Source organism: Oryctolagus cuniculus, chromosome 5 (genome assembly GCF_964237555.1).
Source record: "Oryctolagus cuniculus chromosome 5, mOryCun1.1, whole genome shotgun sequence".
Lineage (NCBI taxonomy): Eukaryota > Metazoa > Chordata > Mammalia > Lagomorpha > Leporidae > Oryctolagus > Oryctolagus cuniculus.
Window position 1 is genome coordinate 145,538,104 of NC_091436.1, and position 15,439 is coordinate 145,553,542.

At 43.4% G+C, this 15,439-nt stretch overlaps 1 protein-coding gene across 15 annotated transcripts in view; it reads left to right on the top strand.

Moving 5' to 3' along the window:
* Positions 1 to 15,439, top strand: part of RNF144B (ring finger protein 144B) — a 203,681-nt gene that overhangs the window by 77,338 nt on the left and 110,904 nt on the right. For 7 of the 15 annotated variants that reach the window (XM_070074316.1, XM_008274113.4, XM_070074319.1 and 4 more), the window contains one exon: positions 7,873 to 8,065. The exons of 6 other annotated variants lie outside the window; for them this stretch is intronic. The gene's annotated coding sequence lies outside the window, so the exon portion shown is untranslated. Of the gene's footprint in view, positions 1 to 7,872; positions 8,066 to 8,898; positions 9,020 to 15,439 lie in introns of those variants that run through there. 2 more of the 15 variants (XM_051832578.2, XM_051832577.2) reach the window with 2 other exon arrangements.

Genomic DNA, 15,439 nt, shown 5'->3' on the forward strand with positions numbered 1-15,439 from the left:
ACGCTGATATGGGATGTGGGCATCCTGAGCAGTATCCTAACTGTTATGCCAAATGCCTCTCCTCCATCTCTTCAAAGACTGCATCTTCAAATACAGTCACATTCTAAAGTGCTGGCTTTGGGACTTCACCGCGTGGCTTTTGGAGCAACACTATTTAGCCCATAACAATCCTTCAAGAGTCTAGATACAGACACATTTTCCCCATGCATTAACAAGAAGCAGCAATCATTGTTTATGCTCTTTAACTTACCTTACTGACCTGACCCCATGTGAGGCAAGACTGTACTTCCTCTGGGAGAGCCCAAAACACAGTCAGTGGGGAAGGGGTTTGGGAATCAACCTCTTTGCAGAGGGACTACTATGACCGGGGAGCCTCAGCTTCGGGCAGGATGAGACCGCTGTCTAAATGCATATGGAGGAAGGGAAAGGAGTTTTAGGACACAAAGCATAATGGATGGATGGGGAGTCACATAGGCAGTGTGTAGTAACCTGTACTCCGTGCAAGGTGACTTTGTCTATTATGAAAAATTATCTTTAGCTGCTTGACAGCACACGGACTCCATAAGAATGATCTTGGAGTCAAGTTTATGTAAGAAGATCAGGCGATTTATACTGCAAGGGTGACCACTTTTCTGTATCTTGTCACTCAGCTTGGTGTAGAAAAATCTCTGTCTCTATTCTTAGCTTAGGGTTGTGTTACAAAAGACCTCTAGGCTTGATATGAACCTTGCCCAGATCAAGGATATTGTGCAATAAATGCATATTCTTTGAACCAAAGCCCAATCTTTGAAACCAGCTGAGTTTGTTGTGACTTTAACAAGCAACAGATCTTGCTGGTGATTGTGGTTCAATGCTTTCAACTTTTTCAGTTGTGGAGAAAGTAACGGTGTGGAGTTTTAGTACTTCGTGTTTCAAGTCATGCACTTGACTTCCAAGGCCAGTAACAACTGGAGACACTGTACAAAAACGAGGTTGATTCAGGGGAGAGAGAGCAAGTTTGAATGGTAAGACCCTGCACTACGTTGCTGGTTTCATCTTCTATGGAAGAGACTAGTCATTGCCTTTTAAAATTTTTTTTAAAAAAGATTTGCTTATTTATTTGAATGGCAGAGTGACAAAGAGAGAGGGAGGGAAAGAGAGATCTTTGGGTCAGGCCAAAGCCAGGAGCCAGAAATTCCATCTGAGTCTCCCAAGTGGGTGGCAGGGCCCCAAGTACTTGGGCCATCTTCTTCTGCTTTCCTAGGCACATTATCAGGAAGTTGGATTGGAAACCTAGCAGCGAGGACTTGAACTGGCACCCTGGTATGGGATACCAGGATCAATAGTGATGGCTTAACCTGCTGTACCACAATGCTGGCCCCGGTTGCCTTTTTAAAAATATTTATTGATTTACTTGAGAGGCATGTTAGAAAGAAAAAAACATATCTTAAGACATTACTACTTCTCCTCATCCCTATTATAGTGAGTCAAACCCAATTCTTTTTTTTTTTTTTAAGATTTTTATTTATTTATTTGACAGGTAGAGTTACAGACAGTGAGAGAGAGACAGAGAGAAAGGTCTTCCTTCCACTGGTTCACTCCCCAAATGGCTGCAATGGCCGGCGCGCTGCGCCAATCCGAAGCCAGGAGCCAAGTGCCTCTTCCTGGTCTCCCATGAGGGTGCAGGGGCCCAAGCACTTGGGCCATCCTCCACAGCCTTCCAAAGCCACAGCAGAGAGCTGGACTGGAAGAGGAGCAACCGGGACTAGAACCGGCGCCCATATGGGATGCCAGTGCCACAGGTGGAAGATTAATCTAGTGCGCCATGGCGCCGACCCTGCCAAACCCAATTCTTGATGAACTTTGGCTACGTATTAAAATTATCTGGGGACTCTATTTAAAACTACTACTGTTTGGACTCCACCTCCAGAGATTCTGAATTCATTGGTTTGGCATAGGAACCAGGCAAAGGTTGTTCTTTTTTTTTTTTTTTAAGATTTATTTATTTATTTGAAAGTCAATTACACAGCGAGAGGAAAGGTCTCTCTCTCTCTCTCTCTCTCTCTCTCTCTCTCTCTCTCGGTCTTCCATCTGCTGGTTCACTCCGCAACTGGCTGCAACGGCCGGAGCTGTGCCGGTCCGAAGCCAGGAGTCAGGAGCTTCTTCCAGGTCTCCCACGTGGGTACAGGGGCCCAAGGACTTGGACCATCTTCTACTGCTATCCCAGGCCATAGCAGAGAGCTGGATCAGAAGTGTAGCAGCTTGGACTAGAACTGGTGCCCATATGGGATGCCGGCACTGCAGGTGGCAACTTTACCCGCCATGCCACAATGCCAGCCTCCACCCAGTTGCTTTTATCAGAAACCTGGAAGTCAACATTGAGCCACTGAACTCTCACTTCCAATACCCAGTGAGTTCCGTAGCCCTGGCAACTCTCCTAAGTAATGTATGAAACTGCTCACTTCTCTCTAACTCCATTGCTGCCCCCAGCTTCGTCTCTCTCCTGTGCTGCTGCAAACAGTCTCTCACCCAGAAGCACATGCATGACATTTTGTTTCCCTTCAACCTATTTCAACTCTGCAGCTGGGGTAATTACTTAAAAACATACAGATATGGTGACATCAAGTTGCTTAAAAAGGCTCTATTTGGTCTTTAAATTTAAAGGCAAAGAGAGAGAGAGAAGGGGTGCCCGTCTTCTAATCCACTCCACAAATGCCTGCAATGGCTGGGGCTGGGCCAGGGCCAAGCCGGGAGCCAGGAACTCAATCCAGGTCTCTCATGTGGGTGGCAGGGACCCAGGTACTTGAACCATCATTGCTGATTTACAGAGTGGGTGTTATCAGGAAGCTGAAGTCAAGAGCCCTCGCCAGGAATCAAACCCAAGTATTGTGATGTGGGATGTAGGCTGTGCAACTGGTGGACCAAATGCTCACCCTTAGTTTAATTTTTAAGTTTATAAACTCCATTTCTATCATCTGGCCTTCTTCTACATCTTAATCTCAAAGCACTTTTCTTCAACCTTCCCACTCCAATGCGGGGCTGTTGAATTCTTTAGATTTCTAAAGCACATTGTGCTTTTCTGTCCTCTGCTTAGGTTTTCTCTGCCTAGCAACTCTGTCTCTCTCTCTTTTATTTTTTCTATGTGTTTTCTGACTCAGCTCGTGCAGGACTGAGCTGAGCCGTCAGTTGCAGAGGGATGGCCTTCCTCGCCTTGCGGGTGGGGAGTTCTAAATGTTTGGCTTCACATTACAGCCAGTGGAGGAGGTTTTAAAACAACTCAGTAATCCAATTTCATTTCCTGGGCTGGGGTGTGAATCAGAATCACCTGGTGGGCAGTGCCAGTGCTGCTGGCCTGGGGCCCCCGCACTGTGGAATGATTGTTCTAGATTTGTCTGAGTTCCAGTGAAGTGCTCCTGTCAGATATGTGCAGCCCTTCCCATGGCATTTGTCACACTTTGTTACTATTGCTTTTTTTTTTTTTTTTAATCTTTTATTTAATGAATATAAATTTCCAAAGTAGGACTCATGGGTTACAATGGCTTCCCCCCCCATACCGTCCCTCCCACCCACAACCCTCCCCTTTCCCACTCCCTCTCCCCTTCCATTCACATCAAGATTCATTTTCGATTATCTTAATATACAGAAGATCAGCTTAGTATACCTTAAGTAAGTATTTCAACAGTTTGCTCCCACACAGAAACATAAAGTGAAAAATAATAGATGATTTTTTTTTAAATGATGATGAAATCAGATCAGACCTATTGTCATGTTTAATCCCAGTGAGAGTCAAGTTGGGAATTGATAATTTCTTTCTTTCTTTCTTTTTTTTTTTTTTACAGAAGATCAGTTTAGTGTACATTAAGTAAAGATTTCAACAGTTTGCACCCCCATAGAAACACAAAGTGAAATATACTGTTTGAGTACTCGTTATAGCATTAAGCCTCAGTGTACAGCACGTTAAGGACAGAGATCCTACATGAGGAGTAAGTGCACAGTGACTCCTGTTGTTGACTTTACCAATTGACACTCCTGTTTATGGCATCAGTAATCTCCCTATGCACCAGTCATGAGTTTCCAAGGCTATGGAAGCCCCTTGAGTTCTCCGACTCTTATCTTGTTTAGACAAGGTCATAGTCAAAGTGGAGGTTCTCTCCTCCCTTCAGAGAAAGGCACCTCCCTCTTTGAAGACCTGTTCTTTCCACTGGGATCTCACTCACAGAGATCTTTTTGCCAGAGTGTCTTGGCTTTCCATGCCTGAAATACTCTCATGGGCTTTTCAGCCAGATCCGAGTGCCTTTAGGGCTGATTCTGAGGCCAGAGTGCTATTTAGGACATCCGCCATTCTATGAGTCTGCTGAGTATCTCACTTCCCATGTTGGATCACTCTCCCCTTTATTTATTCTATCGGTTAGTGTTAGCAGATACTAGACTTGTTTATGTGCTCCCTTTGACTCTTAGTCCTTTCATTATGATCAATTGTGAACTGAAATTGATCACTTGGAGTAGTGAGATGGCATTGGCACATGCCACCTTGATGGGATTGAATTGGAATCCCCTGGTATGTTTCCAACTCTACCATTTGGAGCAAGTCAGCCCGAGCATGCCCCAAATTATACATCTCTTCCCTCTCTTATTCCCACTCTTATGTTTAACAGGGATCACATTTCAGTTAATTTTCAACACTTAAGAATAACTGTGTGATAATTACAGAATTAAACCAGTCATATTACTATTGCTTTTTTTTTTTTATTTTTTTTTATTTTTATTTTTTGACAGGCAGAGTGGACAGTGAGAGAGAGAGACAGAGAGAAAGGTCTTCCTTTTGCCGTTGGTTCACCCTCCAATGGCCGCCGCGGCCGGCGCGCTGCGGCCGGCGCACCACGCTGATCCGATGGCAGGAGCCAGGAGCCAGGTGCTTTTCCTGGTCTCCCATGGGGTGCAGGGCCCAAGCACCTGGGCCATCCTCCACTGCACTCCCTGGCCACAGCAGAGGGCTGGCCTGGAAGAGGGGCAACCGGGACAGAATCCGGCGCCCCGACCGGGACTAGAACCCGGTGTGCCGGCGCCGCTAGGCGGAGGATTAGCCTATTGAGCCGCGGCGCCGGCCATTACTATTGCTTTTTAAAAATTGTCTTTCCTGAAGGCAGGTGTTTGCCCTAACTGTTAAGACACCTAAGTACCACTTTGAAGTACCTGGGTTCGATTCCTGGCTCCAGCTCTTGATTCCAGCTTCTTGTGAATGCAGGTTATAGCACAAGTCATTGAGTCCCTATCACCCACACGGGAGAGCTGGATTGAATTCCTGGCTGCCAGCTTCCCAGCCCAGCCCTGGTAATTTTGGGCATTTGGTGAGTGAACCAGCGAATGGAGCTCACTGCCTGTCTCTTTGCCTCTCACATAAATAGCAATTTTAAAAACCCCTTCACTCCTTCTAGAAAGGAAGAACAATCATTTGTGAGATTGGGTGCTCTGCCTCTTGTCTACTTTTGTATCCCCAGTGTCTAACCCTGCGTGCATAATAAGGATTTATTTACTATTGAGTGAACAAATAAAGTACTCTGTTTGGGTGAGAAGGAGGTGTCCAGATTGTCCTTGCATTTGTTAAAGCTGTTGGCCGGCGCCGTGGCTCACTAGGCTAATCCTCCGCCTAGCGGCGCCGGCACACCGGGTTCTAGTCCCGGTCAGGGCGCCGGATTCTGTCCCGGTTGCCCCTCTTCCAGGCCAGCTCTCTGCTGTGGCCCAGGAGTGCAGTGGAGGATGGCCCAAGTCCTAGGGCCCTGCACCTGCATGGGAGACCAGGAAAAGCACCTGGCTCCTGGCTTCGGATCAGTGCGATGCGCCGGCCGGCGGCCGCGGCGGCCATTGGAGGGTGAACCAACGGCAAAGGAAGACCTTTCTCTCTGTCTCTCTCTCTCTCACTGTCTACTCTGCCTGTCAAAAATTTAAAAAAAAAAGGCAGTGATAATTCAGGGGTAGGACTAGGATTTGTCTATGTAGTGATCCTTAACTTGTTTCAAATGCGTTTGATTTTGGTTTCCCTTGGTTCCAACTCTTGCTGAGGGTAGCATCTGCGCCTCGAGGCACCTCTGCACCTTCATTCTTCTCATATCCAGCACTTCTTTCAACATAAAGAGCAGCAAGTGAATGCATTTTGGCTGATTGTAGTTCAAGACAATCCCATGCAAATCTAGCATTTATTTTTGGTGTGTAGATGTGTGTGCTCATGTGTGTGTGCATCTATGTGCATGGTGGCAAATATTTTAACAATATCTTAGAGTTGAAGAGAATGGAAGTGTTATATAGTGTTCCATTGCCAGAAATGTAATTCTTTATAATTGACGAAGCAGAAACTTCCTTTGGCCCTGTTGGGGTTGTGGTGGATTACATTACATTTTAGGGGGCCACTCTGAAGCAAACCAGGATGCATTTTTTTTTGCATATGCAATATCTTGAATTTTTTATTTAAAAAGTTTGTATATTTATAAAATTCTCTTTGTATAGTTATAAAATCATATTTATATAAAATAGTATATACTTATTTATTTACCATTTATACAATACTTTCTATATGAAGCATAATCCAAGCAAGAACAGACAGATGTTCAGCCTTGCTGCATAGTTCACTGGGAGACAAGCAAGTAAGCTGGCGATTAGAACATAACAGAGTAAGTGCTGTAGTAGAGTATGCAAGAGTGACCTTGGGAATATTCCAGCCCCCCTCCCAGACAAATGGGGACCTGCTGCACTGTGTTAGAGCAACACAGGTATTAGCCTGGGTAGGGGTGGAGGTATTAATGCAGGTTGTCTCTTGTGTATGGGTCGTACTTAAGGGTTCGTTCTGACCCTTAGAGAATGGAAGGGAAGAAATGCCAAGTAAAGGGGTTTATTTGACTGTTCAGTTCTTGGGGACTCATAGATACTTCAGCAGGACCGTGCATGCCGTGGGCATGTGTGAAGCTTCTGCAGCAAGTGCTGGTGGTTTCTTCAGGTTCTTACATGGGCTTGTGATTTCCATAAGGGCTGGGATGGCAGCTCATGGAGGAGGAAGATGGATAGATAAGGACTCATTCCTGTGGCTGCAACCGTACGGGACTTCCCTTGGACTTTCCCCATAAATGCAGAAGTAATTTGTGATAGATGTTGCAATAAAAATATTTTAAAGTCAGCTGTACTTTACATATCCTGGGATAACTCAGTGTGGAAACTTGGGTTGGGTTATTGTGTGAAGAACTTAAGATAAACATCTTAATATATTCATGAGTTCTGGTTTCTGTACACAACCCTCTTGTGAAGATGTTCACAGCCATATGTTTAAGGGTCCCAAGTACCCAGGTATAGCACCAGCAGCTGTCAGCCCAGTCCTAGCAGGGAATGAAGGGAGCTGGATGTGGGTTATTTCATTGTCTTGTTCATGTGTTACTTATACTTGGCAGACGGCCGGATGCCTCGTTGTCTAACCTGTGACCAGGGGCCCCTCATTCGGGAAACTTGTTTATTCTGGCAGGTGCCCTCGTGTCTCTTGTCTGGCCCATGTCCAGTTTGCGCTGCTGCCCGTCGGTTTGCCTCTGGGAGGGAGTGAGGGTTTGAACTGGACATTGGCCTATTCAAAAGTCTGCACTCCTTTTGTAGAGTAATCCTAATTTACTTGGAAATGTGGTTTAATCAAGGTGTTTCTAGTTTAAAGCAGCAAATAAGTTTGAACTAACTTTAACAAAACACATTTTATTGTAAGGATTAGGAGTTTCGTGAGGAAACTAAAAATAGGAATTAGGCAACTTCTAGAAGGAACTGGAACTGAGAACTGGAAAGTCATAATTCTCTTTCTCTGACTCCTACCTCCTCTCTTGCTTATCTGCCTTCCTGTTCTCTTGGCTTTCTGTGCTGCTTGTATAGATGGTGGACCATGGCTGCTGGAGCTTCAACTGAGCACAGAGCTTAGATCTCCCTAAATCCAGGTATAGAGAAAACCTGATTGGCTCTGCTTCAGACTGTCATCCTTCCTGGGTCCAATCAACTTTATCCAAGGAGATAGAACTGCATCATCAGACATGGCTGCCATGGAATTTGAAGGCAACATCATTTACTGGTAGGAATGTTTGACCCTTTTCTCATGGATCTGGGTTGGCTGCAACTTACTCTGGGGACTCTAACTGTTACATGGGAAAAATCAAAGGGTTTCCTTCTGGGTTTGACTCTTGATTATATTTCTTTGAAGAGGAAATAAGACCAGAACAGATTTGGCCAAAATGTTACTGTGTATGATTTTCCTCATCTGATGCACATTCCCACTGTTCCTGCGGTCTCATTCTGTTCAGCCTTGTTGTCTCCATCCACATTCACACAGGATTACCCTCCCAGTGCAGATGCTCAGAAGATGCAGATGTTCAGAAACAGTCACCCACCTCCTTTGGGGCTTAGCTTTTCCCTTGGTTTTCAGCAGCAACAGCACCCTGGACTCCCTTTGCCTATTTTAAGTGACCAAAACCCAGCCTAACCTATTGTCATTAGTACCTCTTTGTGATAATGGCCAGAGTCTTTTCCCCAATAGACACTACTTATCTGGAGATGACTCCAGTTACCCTCATTGGGCACACTGGAAAGCATAATTCCTTGGGGCTTGTTAGGAACAAATGGTGGTCACCAGCTCTCTTCTCAATGGAAGTAGTACAGTACCCTGTTACTGACATCCATGCGTACTTTCTGTTTCTTCTGCAGCTGTAAGAAACAAGAAACTCAATAGGGGACCATTTTTGCTGTATGATTTTTGGGAGGTTCCAGAGTTTGATCGTAGGTCAGTTGTTTAGAACTTGGAATTCATTTTACTATGGAAACAATACTATAGTGTAGGTTTCCAGTCAAACTAAATGATCATTGGCCTAGATGGCACCTGAAATGGTAATTGTGACCTTGACATCTTCCTTGTCCTTAGAGTCTGAATTCTTGTAGATAGTCCTGAATTCGTTAGTTTCCCAAAAACTCCATTACCCTGGCACTGCAACTTTCTGTACTTTGACGGAAGTAGGGAGAATCCACGAGGTAGGTAAGTGGGTGATGAATATAGGCTCTGGGTATTGAAAGAGGCAAGGGTAGTAGGTGCTACAAAAGGAAGGATAAGAAAGAGTAGAGAGGGATGAGTTTTATGTCTCTAGTGGTTCTCATAGGAAAGACAGACGAGGCTGGGGAAGAGGAATAGGGAGCAAGGAACAGCTGGCTGCCACTTTTGATAAATGGAGCTTGTCACTAGTTCATCAATGTGTTTAAAATAATAATTAACTACTTTTTCCTGTATGCAAGTCTTTGAGTTGTTATTCCCCTCAATTTGCCTTCAGTAAGTGAGGAGTGTCTTTTACAGAAGTCTTCGTTTGTTTAGCTAGATCCCTGGACTCCCTGAGATGAGATCTCATGGCACAGAAGTTCAGCCAGGAAACTGGAGGATGTGAACCAGCCTCTATGGTTATATCATGGCAGCATGACTTTGTGAGGTCTTGCTTATGTGGTGTTAGCTGGTGATTTCATCCCCCTTTTTGACTTGGAACGAGGCAACTTTAGATTCTCAACAAACAGATGGACAACAAGGTTGACACAGGATCTTGTACTGAAATAATCTTTGAGTCATACTCTTCGACTGTTCACTCATCCAGGAAACTTGCTCCATTCTTCTTGCAGAAGGCCAATGCTGAGAATTCAGCATACTCAAAGCTGCTGGGTTCTCTTATCAATGTATATTTCTATATCTTTCTTCACGGTCAAGTTAGGGATTTTGCTAGTATAAGAATATTATCTAGTTTTTTTGGAAAAACACCTGGCATTTTGCCCTAAGAATAATTTTAAAAAATAGAATGAAAAGTTTTACATGAACCTCCTATTTTTGTCCCCTTTCTGAAAAAGAGATTCTGGCATAAGAAAAAGAGGAGCCTGATTTCACCTGTAACTTTATTTCAGGAAAAGTTGCTATAGTTGAAGCTCGCCCTACTTGATTGTTAGGTTCAAGTGCATATTGTGCCAATGATGGTCTGAGTAGCCCCAGGAACAGCAGTTCATATTTCAGGGTTCAGTTTTCTCATCTATAAAGTGGGAATGATGAAACCACAACTTGAAGGATCATTGTACTAAATGTGATGATGCTTGTGGAAGTATAAAGCTAAGGTAACATTGCTGTGTTAATGTAGATTTTGATTGATTTTCAGAGATTAAAACTGTCCTTCCTCTATTATAACATCAGTTATAGTGCTCGGGGAGCAATTGGTGCAAGAATAGGGAGAAAAGGACGGCTGGCTGCCATTTTGATAAGTGGATCTTGTCATTAGTTAGTCAGTGGGTTTAACAGAATAATTAACTATTTTTTCCTCACATGTAATTCTTTGAGATTTCCGTATTCTAAACCAAGTATATTGTACTCAATACATTTGACGGAACCTTGCTGGCAAGGGCTATGTAGTAATAATGTTCACTCCTTAGTGATTCCTTCCTCTATTTGACTTTTTAATGCAGTGTACAATACAGCATAGTCTAATCCAGGGTTTGGTGTAGCGCAGTTTCTCTTCCTGCTCAGTGGGTGGGTATTTTTGCCATCTTGCTTGCTGGTGAGAGCCGTATGCTGATGTAGCACATCAGGGCATCTGAACTGTTGAACTGCGATAATCAGCATGAGCTGAGCTGGGGCACCCATGTTTACAGCATTCTTTTCAGGCTGAGGGTATCTGATTTCTGCTTCCTTATTTCCAATTCTGATAGCTGTAAGTATGTAGGTATGTATGTTGTCCAAAGTTCTATAGAAGTATGTGTAAAAATTGTAAGCTGAAAGATTGGAATTTCTTCCCTTAGGATTAAATAACACTATGTCATACACTGTCCACTTTCAAATGTTTGGTCTTTTGATGGTCAACTCCTGGATCACTTCCACGAACAGAAGGTAACATTTTGGAGTGGTGGTTGTCATCATCACCACTGAGGAGCAGAGCATCAGCCTGTGTGTGCCCTTGTGGAGGTCGTATGAAAGGCAGATATTTGACAAGGGTCCCTAATCTCAACAGGATAGTCTGGGAGCCTTGTTCCAAAGTCTTTGCCATCTGACTTTGTGTATACTGACCCTTAGGTGGGGAGGTGAATGAGCCTCTCCTCTCACACCTTTTCTCAGTTTGCTGCTTAGATATCTTACTGGACTGCAGTATTTATTCATCATAAACTACCCCTTGAATCTTTATTTAAAATGTAAGTTTGATGTGCTGTTAACCTATCACTAATGAGCCCCGTTGGGCTTAAGGGAGCACTAGATATTCACAAAAAAATTAGGAATAAATTGGAGGGTGATTTTCCATGCTTATCTTTTGCTTTCATTGTAACAGTTTGTCAATGAAGTTTTTAAACTTTAAAAACTTTTTTTATTAAAAAGTTTTTGTTTAGAGTGGGTGTTGTAGTGCAGTGGGTTAAGTTGCCACTTGGGACACCTGCATCTTATATTGGAGTGCTAGTTTGAGTCCTGGCTGCTCTGTTTCTTATCCAACACCCTGCTAAGGTGCCTGGGAGGCAGAGGATGATGGCCCAAGTACTTGAGTTCCTGCCACCCATGTGGGAGACTGGGATGGAGTTCCTGGGTCCCAGCTTCAGCTGGGCCCAGAACTGGTTGTTGTAGTCATTTGGGGGAGTGAACCAATGAATGAAAGATCTCTCTCTCTCTGGCTATGCCTTTCAAATAAATGTCTTAAAACTTTTTTAAAATAACATGTAATACTTGTACTTCTTTATGGGGTATAGTGTGATATCTCAACACATATACACAGTATAAACCTATCAAACCAGACAACCAGACTTTGCCATTTTCTTATCAGGAGCTTTAATATCTTCTCTCTCCAATTTTTTTTTTCTTTTAAGACAGAAAGTTATCCAATCTGCTGATTTGCTCCCCAAATGCCTTCAATGACCCTAGCTGGACTGAAACCAGAGCCACAGGAGCTGGGAACACAATCCAGGTATCCCACACGGGAGTCAGGAACCTAATTACTTGAACTGACACCTCTGCCTCCCAGAGTCTGCATTGGCTAGAACCTGGAGCCAGGAGCCAGAACTGAGAATTGAACTTAGGCACTCTGATGTGGAAGACAGACCTGTTAACTGGAAGACTAAATGCCCACTGTCTCTTCTGGTTCTTTATATAGAATATAATTCATTATTGTGAACTAGAGTTGCCCCACTGTGCTGTATTAGAACCTATCACTTAATTTAAAAAACTGTTTATTTATTTGAAAGGCATAGTGACAGAGAGAGGGAGAGACAGCGATCTTTGACCTGATGGTTCACTTTTAAAATGCCTACCATAGCTGAGACTGGGCCAGGCTAACAACAGGAACCAGGAGCTCCATCTGGGTCCCATATGGGTGGCAGGAGCCCAAGTGTTTGGGCCATAATCTGCTGTCTCCTAGCTACATTAGTAGGCATCTGGATTGAAGGTAGAGGAAGAGGGGCCGGCACTGTGGCGTAGTAGGTAAAGCTACCACTTGCAGTGCTGGCATCCCATATGGGTGCCGGTTCGAGTTCCAGCTGCTCCACTTCTGATTCAGCTCTCTGCTATGGCCTGGGAAAGCAATAGAAGATGGCCCAAGTCCTTGGGACCCTGCACCTGCTTGGGAGACCTGGAAGAAGCTCCTGACTCCTGGCTTCGGACCGGCACAGCTCCAGCCATTGTGGCCATCTGGGGAGTGAACCAGCGGATAGAAAACCTCTCTCTCTCTCTCTCTCTCTCTGCCTCTCTGTAACTCTGCCTTTCATATAAATAAATATATAAAATCTTTAAAAAAAGAAAAAGAAAGTAGAGGAAGGACTCAAATCCAAGCAATTTGATATGGGATGCTGGTGTACTGGGTGATGGTTTAACCCACTGTGCCACAGTGCCTACCCCTAGAACCTATGATTTCTATCTGACTATGTTTTGGTACCTATTATTCAACCTTTCTCCTTGCCCTTACACCGTTCCCAAACTCTAGCACTAGCTATCCTAAGTTCACATCAGCTTTTTTTCTTTTCTTTCTTTTTTTTAAGTTTCTTTTTGTGACAGAACATGTGGTATTTGTCTTTGGTGTCTAGCTTAATCCATATAATGATCTTCAATCCCAACCTTTTTAAAAATGTGAATGGTGGCCAGCACCGCGACTCACTTGGCTAATCCTCAGTCTGCGGTGCTGGCACCCTGGGTTCAAGTCCCAGTTAGGGCACCGGATTCTGTCCCAGTTGCTCCTCTTCCAATCCAGCTCTCTGCTGTGGCCCGGAAAGGCAGTGGAGGATGGCCCAAATGCTTGGGCCCTGCACCTGCATGGGAGACCAGGAGGAAGTACCTGGCTCCTGGCTTTGGATTGGTGTAGCTCTGGCCGTAGCGGCCACCTGGGGGGTGAACCAACAGAAGGAAGACCTTTCTCTCTGTCTAACTCTGCCTGTCAAAAAAAAAAAAAAAAAAAAAAAAGTGAATGCCTTGGTTGGAGAAACTTACCATGTCTAATCTGTCTTATACTCCTTGAACTCTTATGCTTTATTTATCTTTGTATTCCCAGTGCCTAATAAAGGTTTCTTGAATGAAGCAAGAAGGGTAAGAGCATTATATTATGAGAGGAAGCCCAGAAAAGGGTGTCTGACTACACAGGGTAAGGGAAAGTTGCCTGGGGGATACCCAGAAAAGGTATGACTTGGAGTGACATTTTATGGGACAAAGTAGAAAGGGTAGGAAGAACGACCTTTGTAAATGGAGAACCAGAGGAATGTGAGTAAGAAGTTGGGGTCTCTAGAAATAGAGTCATATGGCTGGAGCTAAGATGCAAAGTGAAAAACAATGAATCTGAAAAGGAAAGCAAGTTATACACAATTTTGAATTTTGTGCCAATTAAAAAGTCTCTTAGGTTCTTAGAATTACCTCTGTGATACACTGATCAATAGTATAAAAACCAAGTATGGGATTAGCTTTCATGAGGTCATTTAAGTAGAAGAGATTAAATATTTATTTAATGTTTACATAATCATTAATTCAAAGTAGATGTATGTGTGTAATGGTTTTTGTTTGAAATGAATGGTTGCTAACATCATAAACTGAAATCTTAGCAGTTTTACGAGCATTCTGCCTGATTTAGAGGTTAAAATACTGGAGTCTCATTTCAACACTCAGTGGTTGAATAGTGATGCTCCACATCATGGGACAATTTTATAGCTAAAACTATGTTTTAATGAGGTTTTCCTGCTATATCAGTTACTAACTATTTAGAAGTGTGATACTTATAAAGGGTTTGTAAGCAAGTAAGCTTAGATTATTATCTATGATGGTTACTTCTGTGAAGATTAAAAAAAGATGAGGTATGCAAAATGCTTAGTTCGAATACGATGCCAGGCACACAATCGATAGTCAAATATGACATTTCATCTCCAAACTCCTTACAATGGAGGGAGCAATCACTTTATTATTTTAAACTTCAGAAGAAACTTTAAGAAAACAATGCTCTGCCTCCAAGTGTACCCTTGTTAACAAATCTTTTGTAACAGTTTGGGTTTTCCTTGGTGATGTAAAAACAAGATTTCTTCTCTCACATGTGCTCACTGGATGAGTTTTAGATCATCCAGGCAGGTCTGATATGACTGTAGACTCTTCAAGACCCAGTAGGACTGAGTATTTTATCAGCTGCTTGAATTTTAAATAGTTTTGGTCCCTCGCACCTTAAGGTCCCAGGGAATCGTGCTGAGGCCCTCTTGATGCGTGAGGCAAATGCTTTTCTCTTGGATTTGTGGGCGACCAGCAGGCTTGCCAGAGCTACTGCTGATGCAAAGGAGTTGACATGTCAGATTTGAAAATGAAAACTTAGACCAGCATTTTCTTGGATACAGTTCAGGAGGGTTGCATGCCTTTGGTTTGTTTTGATTAAATTCCAAGGTGATAAAATCATCTGACTATTAAAAATGATTAATTGCTTTGTTTTCTACTGAGAAGGTAATGGTTCCAGATTTGCAAGTTTGAATGCATTTTGCAGTTGGACAATGAAACATGAGCAATTGTTACTGTGATTTAATCTTTAGGGGAGGAGGGCAGGTTACCTGGTGACATCACTGTGAAATATTTCAGGAAGCATTTCTTTAGAGACGTGCAGTTTTCCAGAACTGAATGACTAGAAAATAGAATTGTTAACCTATATGGCTAAAACAAAGTAAACACTAGAAAATAAAAAGGAGAGACTTTATACATCCCATTCCTTCATTATAATCCAGTTAAATCAGAAATCAGCACCAAACGTGTGACCCAAAGACCCAACTCCTTGGAAATTAAGCTTATTATTATAAAATAATCTGAAAGCACGTCATTGTAAAATGTAGTGGGTAAAGCTGCTGCCTGCGGCACTGGCATCCCATATGGGCGCCGATTTGAGTTCCTGCTGCTCCACTTCTGATCTGGCTCTCTGTTATGACCTGAGAAAGCAGTGGAAGATGGCCCAAG